General features: G+C 42.1%; 1 protein-coding gene and 1 long non-coding RNA gene across 9 annotated transcripts in view; both read left to right on the top strand.

Annotated features, from left to right (window-relative positions):
* The window catches only part of CUX1 (cut like homeobox 1), a 307940-nt gene that overhangs the window by 5157 nt on the left and 278911 nt on the right, over positions 1 to 23872 (top strand). The gene's annotated exons all lie outside the window — the stretch shown is intronic.
* On the top strand, positions 13552 to 21389 carry LOC135283632 (uncharacterized). Its single transcript, XR_010349318.1, has 3 exons — positions 13552 to 14395; positions 15707 to 15891; positions 16830 to 21389. It is a non-coding gene; the product is annotated as an uncharacterized LOC135283632 (long non-coding RNA).

Here is a 23872-nt window from a genome sequence, read left to right as displayed (position 1 = left end):
CTGGTGGTCACTCCTTTCTCTGGCCGGCCTTTGGGTGGCCAGCAACACCACTGCTTTAGTTGTGAGGAGTCCCCATTTAAGCTAAGGAAGATGGTCACATTTTAAAACAGAAGTGTGTTTAGAGCTGCAGTCCCCAGTGAGTATTTCTTAAGAAACGGTTGAAACTGTCAGTATTTTAGGAAAGCTGGAGGTATTGCAGCCATTTCCTATCAGATGATGTCTCTCTAAGTATGAAGAGTAATAGGACTACTTTGAGCAGATTAGGTTAAATACAAAACTTGACTTCATTAATGCTGATGGAAACACAGAGCTCAGTATTCTGTGCAAAATTATATTTTGAAGGAAAACCTCCTTTTAAGTAAGACTATACCAGTCAGAACTGTTAAATTTGATACTGTTGTAACATAACACATTTCAAAACTGAGTGTCAAGAGGTAGAAATGTTCCAGTCCTGTAAGAGCAAATTCATAAACCTTGACATTTTTGGTGGCCTTTGTTTCTAGTTTTTAAATGAATTTCCATCAGAAAACCTTGTGTGGGAAATAAGAGTGGCAAAGGATCTTGAGGCAAGTAATTATTCAGTGATTGGTTTTGGCTCATTATTCTTATTAAATTGTGAGTAAAGTAATCATAATTTATCTATGGCCTCTGTATTTTTGTTTGCAGTACAAAGCTGCAACAGAGAGCTCAGTGAGTAACCTTGTTGCCTGAGCAATACTGGCATCCCTGATGATTCTTGTACACTAACAGGGTAATAATAAACAGAAATGCCTTTTGAATTACAAGTTCCACTGGAATCACAGGGGGAAGGTCAGTGTTCACCAAATTGAGGAAGACAAAACTGGCATGAAAGGAATTTTATGTTCGAGCTCCTCAGAGGGGATTAGAAGTGCTTTCTTAATAGTGACTGAAAGAGAGCTGGAATGGTGTCACTGAATGTACAGACATTGCCCTGCTTGTGCACAGCCACCACATACAGCAGCACAAGGACCAAATGCATGAGGCTGCTGAGATGTTTGAGGGGGTTTCAAAATACATTTTTTTTTCATCCTTCATCTCCACATGCTAAATATATAATAAGATACCTTGTTTTCTTGCCCTGCAGACCCACATGACCAAAATGAGGGACATTAGTAAGTGTTAGAAAAAGTATTCAAGTGTGAAATGAATTTCTCAAACATTAATAAGTATTTCTAGAACCTCAGTTTCATAATTTGACAGTTCCACAGTTAATAAATCACAGCAAAAGGAAAGTGTGATAACAGCAGAGCAAAAGGAAGCCTGGATCTATGAAGTGCAACTGAGGGATAAGTGAAAGAAGCATGCTGATGACCCTGAGTTTACTTTTGGGTTTTCTGAGCTTTCACTCAATTAAATTCATTCCTCTCCTCTAAAGACCTATTATGTGCCTTTACCTACGTTCCTAACTGATTTTTCTTGTAATTCAGCTCCTTTGCCAAGTTATTTCCATGATTTAAGGAGTACTGATTAAAAAAAAAAAAAGAAAAAAAAAAGAGTAACACAGAGATGAAAGGAGCATCCACACTGTATTTGAAAAGGTTTTCTGAAGAGGTGGGTTGATTTTAATTAACTTCCTGAATGAAACAATTCAGGTCTGGAGCTGGCAATCTCCAATAATCACTTTTTGGCTTCTGGATGAAAAAGGGAGTCAATTGCATAAAACAATGCAACAAAAAGACAGTCAATGGAAGGAAGTAGCTCTGTGTATTACAGCAGTACACACATTAAGAGAGGCCCAGGATCCAGAGGCCCAACATGAGATTAGTCCCCACTGCAGTAGACACTAAATACAGATTGCCAGAGACAGCCCCCTTACTCCAAAGCTTATCTTCTCTGCAAGACTAGTTCCTGTTTATATATTTTGAGCATTTCCCCTAATTCAAACTATATGCACAGAAAAAGCCTTAACTTTATTGTGAGTTGCTGTTCCAGGAGTGCCACAAACTGCAGTTCCAGTTACCCAACAACTGATGTGACCATTCTGTAATGGGAACATCACTTGACATCACTCCAACTGTTCCTTCATCCCTAAATCTTTCCCTCTATACCACCCTTTGTGTATTCTGAAAAGAGGTGACTTAGATTTTCCTTGGGTGGAGCTAATACAGAACTTGAGGAAATGTCCAAAATATTCTTGTTGCCATTAAGACAGATAAGAACGAGAGAGGAACAACAAAAAAAAGGGTCTGATAGAGAGAATGCCTTGCCCAAGATCATGATGAGAGGGTAGATCTTAGTTCAGTCCTTGCCACTGCAGGATCCACAGCAGCACAGCACATCCTCACTTCACACACACATCCGTGCTACTGCATCTTCAACCTAGCCAGCAAAGCTCCCAGGCTTCTGCTGAGCAGGGAGTGTAAGTCAGGAGAGCTGTGTTAAAGCTGCTCAGTGCTTTCCACTGGGAGAGAGAGAGAACCCTTGTGAGGGAAAGTCTGAACTCTGTCACCTGTCAGTTCCACTGACATTAATGTGGTAATTCTGGGTTAGGATTTGGTTTAAAAGGCATCCTCAGGCAGCAGAGCATGCTGGTTTGAAAACAAGAATATTTATGAAAGGTTGCCCTAGAGTGGTTGTTTTTATTGATAAAATTCAAACCAGAATCTGACCCACTGACTCTAAGCCCAGAATACAATCACTCAATGGTTTAACCAGCAAGGTAGTATCTGTGGTAAAGAAATAAAACTGGCCTTTAAAAGTGATATTTCCTTTATGACTCCTGCTGTATTTTCTTCTTGTCAGCATAATTAGTGAGTTAAGGAGTAAACAGAAGGGGGCTGTGGGAAAAGTAGGGAAGCTTCAGGGTTGTGCTTGTATCAGAATGGCACAAGTCCCATTGCTTCTTTCTGAATCACCTGATCTAGGGATTTGGCAGAAGAAATTTTGAAATACTTGAAAAATGAATGAAAATGATCCTGAATGGGAGGAAGAAAAGCTTAAAGTAAATAGTTTAAGTCAATGTGTCCAAATGTCACATGTAAAGATGGCTCTGCTCTGCTTAATGACAGGAGAGCAGGGAAGGTAAGGGGGAGGAAGGGACCCTTTTTGAAGGGCTGTTGTTCTAATGTACCTGTGTTTATTTTAAAAGCTTTTCAAGGAGCTAGGGAGGGAAGCTACTGTCTCTCAGTGATAAAAGTTGAGTGATTGAAGACCCCATTTGAGTGCAATCTGTTCTCTGTCTCTGTAGTTGCCCACAAAATCCCTGATATGCAGGTAAAGCAAGCTCAGGAGAATGTGGATGATGGGAGAGGACTAAGAATCAGCACTCCTGGACTTTATTTCTGGTTCTGACACTGACTGTGGATGCAGGCAATTGATGTGGAAGTTCAGTGCAAGCACCCTTCTGGCAAATGGAGACCTCAGCCTTTCATCCCTTCCTAGGACAGGGAAGAGGTGAGGCTGAAGGAGTGTCTGCCAGACAGACTGGGTTCATGGTGGAAAGTGGCTCAGGTAGTATCTGGTAGGCAAAACAGACCAGAGTGCAGAGCAGATCCTTACTGAAGGAATTCTAATTCCTGTGACTCATCTGTTCCTGTTCTAATTAGCCATGGTGTGTGAAGACCTGCACCTACACCCACCATCTCCCTCTTATGTGGCAAATAATCTCATGGTTTATGGCTCTTGTGTTCCAAAGGAATTCTTGCACAGTGTCTGATATTAAATATCAGGCTTGAGTCTACTCTGCTGTGTGAGAGCCAGTCTGTTTTAAAAGACAAAAGCTTTTGCTTCAGTTGCTGTCATGTACAGACACTGTAACCTGGCTCTTGTGGAGAAAGCTGGCTGTGGAACATCTCCCGGCAGGTTGCTGAAGATAAAGGTATTCTTGGGTTTAGTTCCAGGAGATTGTTCAGCCAGAAGTTCAGAGTCAGTTCCAGCACTCGCTGACCCCTGCTGTCCTCACACACCTCAAAATGGCCCTTATATAGCAGAGAGGAAAAATCTCTTTCTCCCTGCCTCTCTCCTGTGCTCGCTCTCATGTAACGTTGTCCTTTACGAACAATGACACATTCTCACTGCTTCTCGTATGCCCTTCCATTGAGATGAAAAGCCAAGTCCAGATTTGTTTTTGCTGTCATTCCAAATGAAGCCAGAAGAGCTATTCTGGGAATCATCTGCACTCTGCACTTTACCTAAACAAATTTGAAAGGACAGGTTTTTGAATGCAACTGATCCTGCAAGGTACACAGGGCCTTTAGTCAATGAGAGAGAAGGACATTCCCAGCCACTCTGGGGAAGACTGAGCTTTTTCATTGCATATGTAAAATGGTTCCAAAGCCAAACTTTCCCCTTGTTTTGGGATTTGACCAAATCAGTCCTCAGAAAACATAACAAACAAGAAAAGAAGGAGAGAGAAAAGAAAATGAGAGAGAAAGAGAAAGAAAGAAAGAAAGAAAGAAAGAAAGAAAGAAAGAAAGAAAGAAAGAAAAGAAAAAGAAAGAAAGCAAACAAGCAAGTAACAAGCAAGCAAGCCTGTAAAGAAAACGACTAAATCAGGAAAGTCTGAGGACATGAGGCCAAAGCTGGAATACAGATCCCTAGGTGCTGGTCCTACCCAGTCCCCAGCATGGCTGGTGACAGAAGGACCATATTTTCATACACACATAACACTCTGACTGTGTTCAGCAAATTGAGCTGCTTTGCAAATCTGATCATTTTTCAGTGTGGTTAAATAAGCATTGAGCTCTTAAAAGGAGAGTGCCCAAAGACTTTGAACAAATTATTTTATATTTGTGCAGACAAATCCTTTTCACTGGTGTTTCCTTTTGGCTTACTGCTCCTAGCCCAGTACTTTACTTTGGCCTTTTTACTTCACTGTGACAGACCCACCTTACAGTAATTCTAAAAACTCTTTAAAATGCCTCACTTTATTTTCTGTGGCCAGGTTTCCACAGGGCACGTGGTGAACAGGAGGCAGAGACAGAGGAGATGACAGATAAATTACTGATAGACAGTATAGACAAGAAGAGAAGTTTGAACTTCATAGAGAATGGGAACAAGGAACTTTGAAAGGTCATAAATAGAAAAGAGGATGCTTCTGGAGACAGGGAAAGACCTAAACAGGATAGAAGCAGTCTTCTCCTGAAATTTGACAGAGATTGGAATCTTCACTAAGTATCTTTTTGCCTGGTGAGTGCCTTGAGACAAGACAAATTGCTCCTTGGGAAACAAGGCAGTTCTACAAGGTGAAATTATCACAAACAGATTAGGCTATTTTATTAATACTAAAGTTTAGTATTAATATCAATAATATTAATACTAAATACCTACTATGCAGAGGCATTTTCTTATGTCATCTATGACTTGTAGTAAATGAACACAAAATTTCCTAGAAATAAGCGTGACTGCTGTCCCAAAGCCAAAAAAACATCACCACCCCAGCAAGTCTTCAGATAAGTTTGGATGGTGTTTAGCACCAATCTCAGCACAGAATTCCTGGACGAAGAGAATCGAGGCTCAGCATGGCACAGCTCAGGAAGTTTGAATCTGGGTTAGGTTCTATGTCCCACCTTCGTTTACTCTAGGAGTAAACCACAGAGGGCAAAGAGTCACAGATTCTGACCCCTCAGATATCTGTCCCTGTGAGTTGGGCTCTTTGTCCTTGAGGATCTCTGACTGTCACTTAATGGAGCTGCAGCCCAAGAAAGGAGACAGATGGTACTGATGGGCTGAAATTATACTCAGCTAAGTGCAAAGCTATAACTGCTATTTGTCATTCTAACATCACTGATTTGTCTAGAGAGAAAAACAAATAACTTGTTGGGGGAGTAAGCAACTGCCTGGCTGTGGCCAGGCCAGATTGGAAGTGGGTGTAAGGCTCAGCACACAGAGACCCAGGTGCCATCAGCACTCGAGGGGGGCTATTAGGATATCATTTCAGCTTCTTTCTGTGTCTGTCTCTCTCTCTCTCCGCTTGCTGTGGAGGTGGAAGGTGCGTGTGTTGTGAGGTGAACTGGGGAGTGAAGATAAAAATCTGTGGTAAGGAAATGCTACAGCTTTATCTCTGTTCTTTGATGTGGCAGGACAAATTAATTGATAACAGAACCAGCCAAAGCAGATGTGGTCATGGCCTCCTGAACTGCCCTATTGCAAGGAAAGGGCTGAGCAACATCAAAGACAAAGGTCAGCCAGCATTCCCCAAGCACAAAAAAGACAAATCATGACAGGCAAATAGCTCAGGCTGCCATTGGGAAGGAATTATTACCACAAAAGATGATGTCTGGCACATGGCCACTATCCCGATCAGCTGGACACAGTGGCTTCTCTTCTCTGCAATTTCCTTCTGTACCCAAAGGCAGAGTTTGGGCTTAACATTTTCCTGTAAAAGTAACTGTCACTTTGTGTGCAGTAGCACAGGAGAATTAAAGCACAAAGCAGAATTCAAAGACCTGCCCAAAGCCTGTGCAATGGGGTTAGAAAACCTAGTTCAGTTATTTCAAGTCCTCTTGTAGCCATGTCTTTTGAAACTACCACAAGAAACTACCACAAACCTATTTGTTTACTTCCTGTAAAGAGCAAAAAGATTTGGTTTCTAGTCCCAATTCTACCATTTGCTGGCTGTGTGCTGTGAACAAATCAGCTCTTCTCTTGTCTCTAACCTTCTAAACTGGAGGTGATGAAGCCCACTCTGAGAGCTCCAGAGCAAATAGAACTCCAGATTATATTGGTATTTCATATCGAGTATTGTGTGTTTCAGTCATTCCCTTTACAGTTTTCTCTGAGCATCTTGATGTTTTTCTAACATGCTCACGACCCATAACAAACATTTAAGGAATCACCCAACACTAAACCCTCATATCAAAGGAGCTGAGTGCCCAGCAGTTCTCAGGCTGGTTTCTTTGCTCCCTGTTTTTCTATCTGAGAACAAAAATATTTGTCCTTCAAATACTGCAACTTTCAAAGCTGAAACCTTCACTCCGTTGACAAGCAAGTTAAAACTTGGGGTTTGTATGTTCCCTTTCCCCCTCATATTGTATTTCTTATATCTTTTAATGTACTCATCCTGGCACTACCACGCAGCATCAGCATGGCGTAATAACCCAGCATGCCATTAATCCCTTTTCCTTCACCTGCTGTCCAGGTGTTTTTCCAAGCTATGTCTCAGTTTTTCAACAGAAGGAGATCCTGACACTCATCTCATGCTCTGCCCCTTGATTTACTGCTGGTGAGAAAGCCAGCAGACCAAGGGATAGAAGGCGGCCACAAAACTTTCCAGCCTAGTTCCTGAACATCCCAGGACATGGAATCATGTAACAGGGAGAGCTGTGCCACAGCTGAAATATACCCAGAACACCTAAATGACTGATCCACCCTCACTGAGGAACCCTGCAGCTTAGCAAGGGCTCTGAGCACATATTCCAGGACTTGATACAGGGCTCTAGCTACTCTTCCATCGTTCACATGAGCAGAGTTACTACACAGCACACTGACTATCTTGGAATTAATTTCTTTTCACTACAGTAAGACAGTTCAGCAGCACAACTCAGTGTTCTCAGGCGTCCCAGGAGAGTTGCACAGCACTGGCTAGCAAGAGATGCTCAGTTGTTCCACTTTTAAGTGTCCTTGTGCCCATTATAACATTGTAATAAAAATAACCAGAAGCGGGTATGTGTTCCCAGCAGGCATCAGTGATTCATAGCAAACTGTAAAAACCAATGCATGACATAGATAAAGGCATTTGAAGCCCCAAGACACAACTGTGGTGTGTGTGTGCACCCTGCACTACGTCACCAGGAGCCAGAGGACTGCAAAAGCTCATCCCCCACAGCGAGCAACAATAACTCGGTGGGACAGGTCACATTTGTCAGAGCCAGAGCCTGTCCTGCTCCTGCACAGAAACTTAAAGGAGAGATCACAAAAGTAGAAAAGCTCTGGGAGGCAGCCTGGACAATGTTCTCTGAAGTTTTTCCTTCAAGGAATATGGGCAGATTAAACCACAGTCCTCCTTTTTGCTCCTCTGTAAAAGCAGAGGTATGTCAGCTCTCCCAAAGGACCTCAGCTCTCCACCTGCAGACCTGTGACTCCGCTAGGGGAGGGAATGTCTCCATCATGGTGTGATGCCTACTTGGGTTTTTGTTTGCTTTCGTTTATTTGGTTGGTTGGGTTTTTACTGGAGACAAGGGTTGAGTGGCTTTTGTACCTCTTACCCCGTGTAACCTTGAGGATGTGGAAAGTTACACTGCAGGGAAAAGCTGGCTCAGGGAAGGTGGTAAATGTGTCACACTAGAGAAATAAAGTATTTTATACTTAGTGGGGTGTTTATAGACGTGAGAGCAGCTACACCTTCTCAGACCTAAAAATGAGCTCTACTGGTTTTAGGGGGAACACTCCCGTTTGCAAAAGTGAGAATCCAACCCACTGGAGTTATGTCTGATTTAAATTCAGTGTAACTGCAGGAGACCCAACTAGTGCAGTTCTGGCAAGTCTGAGGAAAAGGGGAACTGAGGAATCTGTAGCTGGAATGTGAGAGGCAGCACCAATCCGGGCCGTGGGTACACACACAGGGAGAGCTGGTCCTGGGCCTCCAAGTGACCCCCATTCATCTGCAGCTTCTCTTTGCCTTGGATTTTCTGTCTGTCAGGGTGGGAAAGTGACATTGACCCTTTTTTGGAAAGTGATGTGACAAGCACAAAGTATTAGACAGCTGTGGGAAGCACTGAGAGATCTCTTGGAATTATAGATACAGAAACAAGGAAAGATTTTGTCAGCTGGATGCAAGGACTTAAAAAAAAAAAGACATTCTGACATGCTATTGCTGCTGAAGTACCCTCCCTGGAGAGGTCTGGCGAGGGCATTTCTCAGTGCCCACTCTTTATCTGAACTCCTCCGCATGCCTCAATCCTAATCCAGCACAGCAGAGACTCATCCTATTGTGTTAAAATCAAATGCACTTACAGGTAAATGTCACTCTGCCATAAAAAGAAAGGAAACCACTTAACTTTCTGTTTCTTTGTCTACCTGCCTCCATAATAGTTCTTGTCAATTTACATTATTCATGACTACCAGAGAGAACTTAAAATGTATCTTTCAATGGAATATAATGCAAACAGTTTTGTGTGTGGGCAGGGTAAAACAAAATAATAATTACAATACACGATGATAGTGCTTATAACAAAATATTATTTCCATAAAAAGACTTCTGTGGCAGGATTACATGCTCCAGGAACAATAAAAAATACCAAGAAAGTAAAATATCTCTGTTGGCGTGTTAGATTCTATCAATGACACTGATGGTTTCATTGTCTAAATAAACACTGTGTGTAGATAAAGTGTGACCTGCAAAGTGAATCATTAGATTGACAGGATAAAGCAAATCAACTTTCTTCTGTCTTTTTGCCTCCCACCCGTCACATAATCAGACTTCTCCCTATGTGGGCACTCCAACTGCAAGCATCTGTCAGGATCAGCTATTCTTGTAGCTTAGCTTTGGGAGTTTATGATAATCTGACAAAATTGCATCAGTCCATTTCAGACATTTTTCCCTCTCTTTCCAACAACACGACTATTTAACATTGTGTCTTTAAATGAATATTAGCACAGGTAATTTGATTTTGCAATTTAGGATAATGCCCTACGCTGTGTGTCTGCACATATCTGTGTGTACACATCAAATGTATGGAATCTGCTTAGAAAGACCACACATGACAATGTGGCTACCCCAGCCTAAATCAGGGAATGGAAAACCTAAAAAGAAGATTTTTTTTTCCACTACTCTAGTTGAACTCCTGCTGGTTTTCCTGGTAGATTTATTCTACTTTATGGCGAAGTAAATACTGTTGGAATCTCAGTATATCAGACCCCAAAAGATGTGTGAAACACTAAGAGGGTACTCAAAGTAGATAACACATTAATTAGCTCTACTGTCCAGAGCCAAAACAATAAATATTAAGGTGATAGAGTTGGCATAAAATAACTAAAGCAAAATCGTGCCCAAACTCACAGCTCCAAGTGAATCCAAAAGATAGCTGACTGTCTGTGGAAGATAAGGTGACAGGGACAAGTTTTCCTACAGCCTCAATCAGAATGTCCCACAAGTCACAGGCCACACAGTGACAAGCACTTGATACAAACAAAACTGTTAAAAAAATACACCTGTAGAAGTGATTGGACTGTGCTGCACTGTGTGAAAAATGACAACCCAGAACATCACCTGTCTGCCTCCAGCTCCTCTGAAATTGCCACTGTTAAGAATTTTTTGGCAATATTTTTGTTGGAAGAGGTCCTTCCCATGTTACCACAGAGCCTTGATAAACCCCCATTTATTCATCTTCCCCAGGACTGTGGTGACCTTTCTGTAGGGTGGACATGCTTTCAGAAACTATTAATCTCCTCTCTAGGGTGTGCAGAAAGAACCCATGGAGAGAAAGGCTTCCACAATCTTCTTCAGCCCTGTCAACAAAAATCAGACCCAGAAACTGGCTTTCTTGCTTAGCAATGCACAGGAATAATGACAAAGCCATTACAGGGCAGGTCTCTGTAAAGAGAAAGGGCTGAGAAACACCAAATGGAAAAGCAATGCTGCTCAGTAAATATTGATAGATGTTCCCTGCTCTCCTTCCAGCGCTGCTGCAGAGATCCCCTTCCCTGCTGCCTTTCAGACTGTCACTCTGCACACTGCAGCATTGCCTCCCTTCACCTGAGGGCTGCTTCATTTAAAGCAGGTTTCTGCATTTGCTCTGGAAAGTGAAGGGGTAAGAGAGGCCAGAGGAACATTTCCACTCAAGACTTTGCTCAAGGACAACAGCACAAATGCAACCCCAGCTCACCACACGAAATGAGGTGAAAGGTTTTGTCAGTGTTGATCAGTGTTCATTTCACTAGTACTGATTTCCCATTTTGGTAAAAAGATCAAGGGCTGAATGCTGAATAGGAGGAAGACTAAACCAAACTTTCTTCTCAGAGATGATCATTGCAGGTCAGGCTTGAAGCATTTTACCTGGGTATTATAATGGGAAGAAATGCTGAAACTCCTGCTATGCCTGTTTGGCAGATAAAGAATTTCAAGCTCTGGGGCAGACAGATCAACAATAAATTCATATTAAGAAGTGTCTGTGAGATTTACTAATGACTTCAAGTACCTCAGGGCTGGGACCATGGCCTTTCATGTGTTTATAAAGCACACAACTCAGCTGTGCCCTGGTCTGAGCAGGGCAGCCACGTCTCTGCAGCACAGGTAGAAGCTGTACCTGGGTTCTGTGGGCAAACACGTGTGCCAGAGGAGCTGTACAGCTCAGCAGTACAGCCCTTAGACAGATCTCAGTCTTAAATGGCCTGTCCAATCTTCTCTCCCTTCTACCGAACAAGGGCTTCTCCCCAAACAATGAGGGGGATGGTGGTAGAGTCCTGAACATAAGCTGAGAGCTGAATTCAGCTCTGCTTGTCACAAACTCCAGAGTGAGTCCCCTATTCCTGCTTCACCAAAGGGTCTTAACTGAAGTGAGAGAACATGGCATGGGATGCCCTGAGTGTCTCAATGACTTCAGAGCAAGAAAAGTGACTGAAACCTGTTGTCCTCCAAAGCTTCCAGCCCTCAGAGCAGCACAGCTTCTCTCTCTGAGCAACATCCCTAAAACCAGACTGAAAATTCAGTGTTGAAATGTGTTGTGGGGTTGAGTTTGATGACTTTTGCAAAGCACCAACATAAATACTGAGTGTAAGTTTGCTGCTACTCTGTGCAGGCAACAGAGGGAGAGTGAGGCGAGGTGGAGGAACAAGGTTCTCTCACTGGATTGCTTTCGTCAGCCACCTCTGCTTTTGCCATGCAAAGCTGAGGTGGAACTCCCCATCCTGCTACCCCTCCCCATCATTCTGGCATCCTGGCTGCTGCCAGATTTCCTCTTTCAAATCAAAAAGGTTCAAAACTAAAATCTTCCTTTGTACAGGATGTTCATGGAACTCTTTCAGGTTGAGCAGGATTTGAGGCCAGCGTGCTGTCACATACCAGAGGGGAAGCAGAGGGCCACATTGCTGCTCAGAGTTTATATGGACAGCAAATTTATCCTGGCTTTAGGAGGTCCTGCTTTCTCTGCCCCCTCTCCATCATAATTAGACACATCAAAGAGCTGATCTGTCATCTGAAATGGCAAGATGCCTAACATTTATATTAGAAGGAGTCAAGCCCCAAGCAAGCAAAGATCAAGAACATGATGGTGAATGTGAGGGGGAGATTGAAAATCTGTCTGTGGACCTCAAGGAAGTTGAAGCGATGGAAAATGTACAAGCAGAGAAGAAAAGGCTATCAAGCTTCCAATTAAAATCCCCAAGGATGTGAGTTTTGTCTGTGTTTGTATTAATCAAGGGCAAGAAATCAGACAACTCAATGAGACAGGAGGAACTGTAATGAGAAGCTAAGGACAGGGAAAAGCTGGGGGTCACTGGGGGATGGGTGAACACAGGAAGAAAGAAAACAATGACTAAAAATTTAACTACAAGGTGCTTAAAGGAAATAAAAGTCTCCCCAGGTGTCGGGAGTGTTCTAAGTGCAAGACTGGCTTTACTCATCCCTCGACCTAAGCAGCAGGCTTTCTTCAAAGCACAGACCTACTCAAATATGCTTATGCAAAGAGCTTTTAAAGCTTTTATTGACAGCACTTAGCAGCTATGGCTTTCCTGAACCTCATCTTGCCTGAGGTGAAATTGTGTGGGTTTAATGTCTTCCTCTGGTCAGGGATGGTGCCCTTCAGCTCAGGGACGTGCTGGGCAGGAGCTGGGAGCAGCACCAGGAAGGTTCTCGCTCACCTCTGGAGCTCTGAATCAGGAATTCTGCAGCTGTCCCTGCCTCCTGCACCCACAGGGAGCAGATCTCAGTCAAACCCATGGTGATTAGCCCAAGGCAGTAGATGGTGTCAGTGTCAGAGCCAGGATTAAAACTCCAGTGGTTTTTGGCTGCCAGTCTGATGCTCGAATCACTAGACCACACCTCTCATTATAAAATAATTGTCTGATTTTCCCTTTGAAATCAAAGCTGTTTACAATTATATGGGAGAGAGCAAGAAAATGCAATCTGGGATGGTTCTCTTTAAAAGCATTTGCACCTTTTTATGTAAAATTTCAGTTTAAACAAACTCTGTACATGTGATTGTTAGGGGACTCTAATCCCTTATTTTCCCTTTAATTTGACAGTAGGATTTGTCCCTTTTGGAGAAACTCTCCAGACTGAGGTGAATTGATGTATTTTTATCTTATTGAGAACTGCTGATTGAGATTAATATAAAACATCACACTTGGAACTTAACATAAATGTCTACTGCTAAATGAGTAGCTGAAAACTTTGGCTGTGGATACCTTAGGAATTTATGATTGTTACATATGTGCAACTTTTTTCTGACATTAATTCAAAACAAGATCATACCACCATAAAAATTAGTATTGAGCATGTGTTTCTCTATTAATTAGTTAATTTTCTATTATTACTAATGAAACAGTAAAATTTGTTTAACAATTAAGTACTTGTAAGTAGTAAACTAGTGAGAGACAGCCTACTGAATGCCTCGAACTTCCCTAAAAGTCTGCAGAGCTACTCTGGCATTTCAAGTTGTGCAAGTACCTAAATCCTGACTGAATCAGGCCGGATTTAGTGACACAATGGGACACCACCTCTGGAGGAGTTTGACAGAGTTGCCCTGAAACTTATTATTATTGAATAGATTTCTGGTTTCCTATATGGAGTCTAGGAGAATTTTTTGATACATTGCAGCTAATTTAGATAAGACACATCAGCAGGAGTCTTTCCCTGGAGTCTAAGGGGCTTTGGACAGGATCCTGGATACTTAAAAAGCTGTAGACAAGTCTGTATTGCAGCCAGCCTTCATATTTAGATGGTAATGTATATTGCTCATGGTTATTATGAAAATGATTCCAATTAGAGATACCAGATGCCGTGATATGAGGTAAGCTAAGGAAGCTGTCTTTAGCTAAGAAATCACATCCAGACCTAACATTAACAAAAAATGGCTGAAGCTGTTGATATTTAAGACTGCACATAAATATTAGTGGCTAAAAGCTGTGCAATATGGCTTTTCTAATATTTTATAACTCATCTCAGCAAGAAGGAGAAGATGCAGAAACTGTATTTTCAATACTGGCTTTCCTTCAAGTGAATTGCACTTCTTACAAGTTCCACAGCATCTCCTATTTATAGATACATATTAGTTAATTAAACTATCATTTAAACAGAAAAATAAAACTAAAAAATCCATTCTCAGAGCAAATCCTTTGAGTTAACACTGCTCTTGAAACTTTACAGATCTCTACCCTGTGGAAATAGACTACAGACACCCGGAGGTAGATTACATTTTATTATCAGTGACTGCAGAGTCAAGTCCTCATTGACAGTGAAAGTCTTGGCATAGGGAGGGAAGAGGAAGGGTAAAGGAAGGTAAAATTTAACCCCCAATAGTCGGTGTTCTGTGCATTTCTTTTTCTCCTTATGCCCTGTCTGCAGGAACAAACTCTTTTCCAGGCTCAAGCAGGGCTAGGGTGACATGTGTATATCCTCCTCTTCCTGGGTGGCACATCACAAATGTGTTGACACCAATCATGATAACCACACTTTGTTTCAGTGTTAAGCATAATGATAATGATGTAACCTGAGATAGGGCTGTATTGTAATTACACAGTTGTGCCAGTTATTACATAGTTATAACACAGATCAGCTCCTTGATCAGATATGCCCAGGAGCTTCTTTTGCTTTACGCCTAATGCAGGAACAGAAAACTAGATCCCTAATTAACTTTGATTGAACCTTGATTAGATAAGGGAGTGGGGCCAGTAGGCACCAAGCAGGCGGGGAAGTCAGCCCGTATGTAGATATGTTAAGCGTGTAGGCACCGTCCTGACGAGTCATAGGAAAGAGAAAGGAAACTCCCTTTTCAGGAATTGATACCTCCCGACAAGCACAAAGGAATTAGCCCAGACTAGCCCTCAGAAATGCAAGAAACTTCTCACCTTCCCCATCCTGCAAGGCCCCCACCCTATTAAGATGAGATTATCACGAAATTCACCTTGGGAGCAGATAGATTTCTATCGTTCTCTCCTGCCACCGCAGGAGGGAATTGCAGAGAGAGCTTTGCACAAAACACAGTTATTTCTCCAAGCATTCACTCCTCACTCCTTTATTTCTGCTAAAAGTGCTGAATTGTTAGTGCCGTGCAAAGAAAGATCATTTGGCCTGGAACAATTTCATTGAATAAGTGATTTAATAAAGGAGTGAATGATGCCAGGCTTGGTTCACTGAGCTTGGACAGCTGAAAACTAAAAAGCAACAGATGTACCTGAGGAGAACACTCTTCTTTTTGCTCGTGAACAGGAGATGTGCAAATGCTCTCTCACTTCTCCAGAGCTGCACTGGCTCTAAAATAGTCAATTTTTGCAGCCAAATTTTATTCTGTTTAGTAAAAATACTGACAACCCCCAAAACTTTGGTATTTTAGGATGTGTATTATCCCTTTTCAATAGTAGAATAACACACTAATATTCCACATTTATGGTGACTATATACATTTTTCTAGGAATTATTACTGCTATAAACTCAACAGGAGCTCTAATGAATACTACTAATCTAATCTACTTTGAACAAAGAAATAAATACTACTTGGGACACTTTTCACAAAATTTCTTAATCAACTGTATCTGATTTTTTTTTCCCCCATGTGTTATACTGTCATATTAATTCCTAACCTTTTTACAGAGTTCTTTTTTGGCCAATATTCATTCCTGCTTGTGAAGACTCTTAGTGTCCTTGACCATAGAACCCTAGGAAAGTGCTGCTGTGGCATTTTGCACTACCCTGTACATGGGAGGGAGCAAAAACCAGAGTTTTATAGAACAAGAACACGTGAGCCCTGTTCCAGCCCAGTATTTAACTCCTGTTCAGTGAGTATCATATTTACTTCTGGGAGGGTAACAAGTATATGCCTACCATACTCCTTTGAAAGATTTTAAGTTATTTTAGGCTAACTTACGTTTATTGACCAAAGGGTAAAAAAAATCCTCTCTCAAATAAAACCCACTTCAGTACCTATCCTGGTGTGCTCTGAATTGACAGTACACCACTCTCAGCAGATGTTATCACACAGACTTCTCTCAGTCACTGAATTACTCTATTGCATGCAACAGCCAACTTTCAGTCCTTCAGACTTTAATATTATCCAAACCAGATTTTTTTTCCTGTAGGGCTGTGGACATATTCCTCAGTGAGAACTGTTTATTTTCCAAGCATAGGCTTTCAGAGTCCTTTGATATATTAATTATCTGTGAGGTGTAGAAAAGCATGGCAATCATTTTTGTCAAAGGCAGGGAAAATGGACCCATTTCACTTTTGCAGCACTCAGGAGTGGCTGTGTTCCCTTGCACACACACGGCTGCATGAGCCCACAAACACAGGTATGAACTGAACATGGGCAGCTCGCTGGGGAGAGAAACCTTTCCAAAGGTGGGTGAAACACCCAGAACCTGTTTGCAGGTACAGCTGGGGTCATCCCTGTCAGCTTGTTACGGACTACAAATGTGTGAGGGAGGGGGTCTTATCCCTTCCAAAACTTGGGTACTTTTGTTGCTTCTCTGTGTGCACTCTCCCTTCAGGCACATTCTGAATAGAGGACAGATCACCCAAAGCAGAAACTTCATCTGAGCCTCATTCAAACCTCCCATCGCCAACTTTTTTGGCAAAGCAATAAGCCATGCTCAGCTATGAGTTGATGAGGAGCCTCCCTGATCGTTGGGTGTTTACATTCAGGATATTCCCTCTGCTGAACCAGAGGCAGCACCTTTAGGATTGAGCCATGTTTCATTTATGATTTTTCTGGTTGCAGGGCAAAGCAGTAATAGTGACACAATAGGAAAAGCTCCCACAGACCTCTCAGGAGTGTGCAACAGCCACAGAGACTCCAGTGCAAATAAACTCTCTGATGATACTGATTTGGTTTCTGCTGAGTAGGACCTTAGGAGTGAGATAACCAGCACAGCTTCAAACAGAGAGCTTGGATCCACATTTGTCCCACTCCAGTCATTTTCATTTCACATGTAAAGCAGTTCTGTCTGGGACACAGGGACAGAAAGTTGTAATAAATTGGACAGAGAATTTGGTGATCTCTGCTCCCAGTACTTGAACCTCCAAAAAAATTGTCTTTCACTTAGAGCTCTAAGGACAGTTTGTAAAAGTACAACACTGCCTTTCTCTCTTTTCCATGGCACAGAATTCTTCTGCCAGGATTGGCTTCCCTTCCTCCTTTGACAAATCAACACAATTTTGGCAGTGACTGCCAGTGCTGTGCTACCAATAATTTACCAGAACTGAGGGATTTTGGTGCTTTCATTCAGCACAACTAAATGATCTCCCACATGCCCAGATCTGTTCCATTTCTGGTTTAGGTGCTGGAGTCTCAGTCCTACCCTGACACTGGGCTCTGTTTCCAGGCTGTTCAGAGGATGAGCCATCCCAAGGATTTGGAGGGTAAGATAGTGGGTGTATGTTAGGGTTCAGTTGAGGACACACTACTGTGCATCTTGGAAAGGAATTAGAGACTTGCACAAACACTGTAAATTAGAAAATAAAAGCACTTGTTCATAATTTATTGAATTTTTAAGGCTTATGTAAAATTTTGTGATTTCTGATATGTCAGCTCTAAAAGCACCTTCTGCAGGGTTCTGCATCAACACAGATGACAAATTGTCCCTATTTGAGCTGTTTGCAAAGTTATTATAAAACTCGAGGTGAGTGATGCAGGCTGGACTGTGGAGAGAGCTTCTCCCAGGATTCATTTTGGGGGTGAACTGCATGTACAGCAGGGAGGAGTTGCATAAAGCTGAAATGACATTGCTCACATTAGCTTCAGTGCTTAGATTCAAACATGTATTAACCTGGGAAATAATATAAATGCCATTTGAAAGCCTATTCTTATAACATTTCTGACCCACTTCAGGCTCCTTTTGGTAATCTGGGAAGGGACCTTTGTTCCCATGGCAGCCCATAATTTCCTGAGTGAAACAGTTCAGCTGAGCTCTGAATGACAGAGTCAGGCATTTGGATGCTTATCTTGCTTCCAAGTGTTCCGAGGTTCCTCATTTCTCACTTATTGCACAATGCCCCAATCTCACTCTGAAGGTGAGAACTGGATCAGAAAGAAAATATAATTGCTTTTTTTTTATTAGCTTATGATACAGTCCCGCCCTTCTGTGTTGCCAGCTTACCGAGTTATTCACAAATGATGATATACATAGAGGGAATGATATAATTATCAGCCTATAATTACAGGTATATAGATATATACATCCCCCTGGAGGAGAGCTGGGCTTGGCACATACCTGCTTGTAACACTGAGTCTTTAGGGAATTCATGCCCATTTTAAGTAGAAGATTATTTATTTATCAAATGCTTGAGACATTTTATGAAAAATGAACCCAAAAGAATCCTTTGATTCTTTTTAATAAAGTTCATAAAGTAAGTACTGAACAGATCCAGGCATGCAGGAGCAAACTCTCTTGTGCAGAGCGAAAGCAGAGATGTTTCCCAATCGTGGTAAATTATTGGTAGCACAGCATTGGCAGTCAATGAAGAGTTTGCAGCAGCAAAGCTGATTTGTTGAGGGAAGGGAAGATGCCAGTCTTGGCACAGTGATCAGAAGCTAACACTGAGAAAGCCAAGTCAGTGCTGTATCCCCACAGACACCTCCTTTTTTTTTTTTCCTTTTTTTTTTCTTGAAAGCTTTACACAGAATTAGTTTATCTTATGATGCTGCTTTAATACTGTAACCATAGATAAACCCTATTGCCTTCCCACTCTGTTTCAATGCCTCATTTTGTCATCGGGGCAGATAGTGATTCTCAGCTGATATAAATCAGCAAAGCTCCACTGATTTTTAACAAAGCTGTGCCAGCTTCTGCTAGCTGAGGGTCTGCCTGGATATTTCTCTAGCTGTAAAGCAAAGAATCCAGCAGGCAAAGCTGATGTAAGTTGGATATTTTTTTTTGGCTGGTTTTTCTTTGTTCTATCTTGCAAATGCTGCTCTCATTCATAACTGCTTGGATGCTTTCAAGTCTGTGTGCAAGAGTTATGGGGCCTAATCTGGCTCCTACAATGGTGCAAATCTAGGGTAGCTCTAGTTAAATCAAAAGCATTACTCAGAGGTATTGCACTGCTGTAAAAGCACTGTGCTTGTGCAGAGCAACTGATCTGTAAATCTCATAATGTGCCCAGGATCTTTCCAAGAGTTTATTTGCAAACAAACAAACAAAAAGAATCATCGTGGCTAAACAGACTGATTCCAGCCCGTGGAAAACGGACTGAGCCTCTGCCAGGAATAAACTGTAGACACTTGCTAATTACAATTTGTGGCCAGATTACAAAGTTCAGTAAAGGAGAAAACTGCCCCATTCAGATCCTCTCTCCCAGTTTGATGACATCACTCACATCATTATGTTGTGATATGCCAGATGGGAAAATTTGAGGTGGGGATGAAGTGAAAATCCCGGTTACACCTTTTCTCCAGGCTATCTGCCTCTCCATCATTTTACAACATCACAGAGAGTCTCAGACAGTTTGACTCTGCCATCCCCAGCTGGTTTGGACCAACCAGATAAATGCTGAACCATTAAGAATCGATACATGTTTCCACCATTGTGACAGGTTATGCTGCACGTAGCTAACCTTACTTTAATTAGTTTATTTAAGCTCACTAGTACATTTAAATAAAGAGGGAAGGTAATAGTATAAACTCTGTAATTTCTGTTGCCTGGGAATAAAAAAAATAAAAACAGCCCTGCATCAAATGCTTATTGAAACTGAAACATATGTATTAACATATGGCAGAATTTCACTTACTGTATGTTTTAGTGCAGAGCTGATGAGGAAGGCATCTGTGCTGAGAGCATCTGAATGGAAGCTCAGATAATGAGCTGAGCTCAAAAAATACACTCTGAAAGGCTGGGATGTGTCAAAGTGCCCTGCAGTTGATTTGTGTCAGAGCTGAAAGAATACATTCAAGTCTCACACAGGTACATGGCTGGGCTTTCCTTTCTGCACCAGAGCCTTTGGAGTCTTCCTCTGCTGCCCTGGGCTCCTGCTCTGGAAGTTCTGGGCAATTCTAAACCCCACACCAATGGTCTCACACCAGAAATACTGACACCACTTCTTGTGGTGTGCAAGTGCTGTTACAGCATTGCTGTTTAACAAAGAGCAGGTGAATTGGAGAGCCCAAACACCAAGCTCAGATCAGGTTTGAAGGGCTCAGATCTTGTCTTCAGGGCAGCAGCTCTTTGGGGTTTGGTTTTGCACTCCCTGCAGATGGGTACAGCTGTGAGCACAGCCTCTGTCCTCAAACCAGGCACTGAGGAGTGAGAGAGAACTTCCCATGCCGATCCTCACCCTGGCCAAGCAGGCTTTGGAGTTTTGGGTTCTGAGATGAGCCCCTGAGCCCTGTGACTGAACCATTTCTCCTGCTCACAGCTATGCAGGGCTCCAGCAAACTCTGCAAAGACTCTCAGAGCCTCTTGCTGCCAGCTCCTGATATTATTACTGGGCACTACAAAGCCACATTGTTCTACGCCTGTTTACTGGAAGTAAGATATGAGGATACCAGGTGTAAGTGCTTTTCTGCCTTAAGGATAGAAGTCTTTCTGATTTGACCACAGTAGGGCACCTGCATCGCTCAACCACAGCTTACCTGGCTCCTGCAAGATGTTTTCAAAGCATCCAGTTGCTACTCAGTGACCCAGAAAAAAATTTACCACCTACTCACAAACCCTCATTTTGAAGTACTGTGCCTCTTATTTAATGCAAGGAATCTTAAGGTTCTTCAGAGTGTGGGCTGTGTATTAAAATGTGTGAACCACTTGTGTACCATTGTGCAAATCACATCTTTTGATATGAAACTGTACTCCAGGGATAATTCCTTAAAAAAAAAAGTGACTATTGAGACCAAGGAAAAGTATTTAAGAGGTGTACATTGCTTTTCAGGGAAGCATGGAAGATTCCAGGCATGGAGCTTAGGGACATGGTTTAATGGTGGGCTTGGCACTGTTGGGTTTACACCTGGATTCAAAGTTCTTTTCCAACTTAAATGATTCTGTGATTCTGTTAAATAAAGAAAATAAGTTGGTGTGACTCAAACTGTCTGTTTCTCTGAAACACCAAAATAAGGTGATGCAGAGAAGTCATGTCCGTGTACACATCAAAATTCCATTTTCTGACAAGCTTTGAATCTGTTGCATTTCCATTTTTACCTGTATTGAGGGAAATTCTGGAGGTCCTGTCATGACTAGATTTCAGTTTGTGGCCCTGGAACATGATTTATTTATTTATTTATTGAACTCCACCCAGGTACAAACTTCTCCTTCAGAGGAAGGACAGGTTGTCTAATTTGGGGTAAAGCTACACAAGGGATGTCTTGTTCCTGCAGGTGCAAATTCCCTGGCAGAAAGTGTAAATGTGCTGCTCTCCCTTCAGTTGTTGAAGATGGCATTAATCCTCTTCCTCCTCCTCCTCCTCCTCTGCTCAGTCTCTGCACTGGAGGTCACCTCCCACAGACACGGCACAGACAGAACCTGCCTGCTTCTCCCCTGCTTTGAGACAAAATCAAGGCAGGTAATTTCAGCTCTTTGAAGGCAGGTTTGTGCTAAAGACCTGGATTTTATGCTGAAGTGGCTGACACTAATATAATTTGGGGGATAAGGGGTAGCCTTTGGCAGCAGACACTGAGTTGTATCATCCTCAGCCAACGCAGGAAGATTTTCCAGAGCTTGTCTCTTAACACCTTGAATAAGCCCCCGACTTAAATCCACCTTGATTAAGAGCAAAATAGATTATGTATGCACAGGAGTGCACAAAATAATATTTAAATGTCTGTTCAGGTATGTAAATAATGCTGAGAACAGAGCCTTGCAGTTGTGCTCTCAGTGAGGCAGGACAGTTTGGCACAGGCCTGGACAGCGAGCTCGGTCCCAGCCCACTGCTTCAGTCACAAGACTATTCCCCAGTATGGATTTGTCCATCCCCTACGTCTTTTCCATCATCTCTAAACTTGAGTGACTCCTATGACTAATGTGATTGTAAGTCATAAAACATTAAGTTATGACACAATCAAATCAAAGCCAAGAAATTCATAGTTAGGGTGTAGGCTACATTCTTAACTCAAAACCAGAAAAGCAGCATTACAGGGTAAACAAAAGGCTGAAGTGTCAGCCCTCATTTTTCATTTTTGGGCTCTTATCAGTTTGTATCAATTTAAGCCTTTTTTAAATATGTAATTTCTTTGACTTATTTTTTTCCCTCTAGGAACTGAAAATTATTCTGCTTTGAGGTCTGGAACCTGCCATACAATAAACACTACTTAATTGGGACATGCTTAATAGGGATGGCCACTTTAATGGGACATCTCCTAGGGAACCTATTTATGTTAATGAGACTGAATGACAATGACTGTTTCTTAAGTGGGGCAACAAAAAGGAAAAAACTCCACTTAACAGGGATGCACTCAGCTGTTACTAGTTTGTTAAGTGTTTAACCAGGTGTTAAATAGGTCTAAAATTCTGAGCTTCCATCTTTTAATTCCAAACTGGAAAATTAATACATTTGCACCATGATGAAATGCAGTGTTATGATCTGTAAAGTGGCATTTAGTGTGAAGTAAGGGCCAAACTTCTAGAGTAGAAGTTCTCATCTCCAAAGAGAGCTCCTCTCTCCAAGCATGGAGCTACCTGTGGATTGGATTTGCTCGGAGTCATGGCAAAGGGTAGCAGCAAATTCCATTTTTCTATTTATGAATCATGTATTTTACCCTCTCACCCTGAAACCTTTCCATGCTGTAATTTGAATAAAAAGATGGGAGAAAAAAAGAAAAAAGAAAAAAGAAAGCTTCTTAATTCTCAGCGACCCTTAGGTCCCTAAGATGATCTCTGAAGACTTCCAGGAACCTCCAAAAGCCTGTAAACCATCTTGAAGGTTATTCTCTCCCCATAGCTCTTTTGTGCTTTGCTGTTTCCTCTGTAAATATGTATCCACGTTTCTGGGGGGGAACGAGAGACCATGTCAAGAAGTTGTCTGAAAAACAAAAAATCCCATCTTAGGCGACAGCTATATGAATTTGGGGACTCTCCCAGGCAAACCAAGACATCTGATTATGCCATTGTATCCTGTTTGGCAAAGGAGAGAGTGAAGGGAAGTGATAGACATGAGGGGCAGATGGAGTTTGCCTAATGTGTCTGTTCTTTTCTTCGCTGCCTTTTCAATTTAAGAATGTAGCAAAATAGCAGCTGCTCATAATTTCATGAATCAAGAAGTATGTAAATTTCAGCTACAAAATTTGTTGCATAGTTAGACACACACACACACACACACAAAGAAGGGGGAAAAAAAGGAAAAAGATCTTGCTTGCATCTACAACTTTCTTAATCTGGCATGCAAATTTAGCTTTCAGGCCTGGTTTATCTCTCATTTAGGAGTGAACCCGAGTGGCTCCATCAATTTCGCTGCTGTCATGCAGGATAATGCCCTGGGATCATGGCAAGCCTGGCATGAAAAGCTCCTTTCATGCCCCTGAGATACCACAGGGGGTTTGTGCCCTACCTGGGCTGCAGGTGGAGGGAAGCAGGGAAGGGCTGTGGTGGGGATGTTTCCTGAGCAGGGGTTCTGAGGATGCTGACAAGCGCTGCAGACAGAGATGGAAATCCCTCTCCTCGTGTTTCAGTCCCTAGCAGCCCCCAAATTAAAAGATGGAAAAAGTGACTGGAAATGCATCATCCACATGTATAAAGCAGTGCTCAGGAGGGGCTGGGATCGGGGCCTCCACACACCATACAGCTGGTTCTAGTTTTCAGACAAGATTTACTAAACACATGTAAACCGTGCATATCTGTTTGA

This window comes from Passer domesticus, chromosome 19 (assembly GCF_036417665.1).
Source record: "Passer domesticus isolate bPasDom1 chromosome 19, bPasDom1.hap1, whole genome shotgun sequence".
Classification (NCBI taxonomy): Eukaryota; Metazoa; Chordata; class Aves; order Passeriformes; family Passeridae; genus Passer; species Passer domesticus.
Note: the sequence above shows the minus strand (reverse complement) of the source record. Positions and strands in the feature narration are given on the sequence as shown.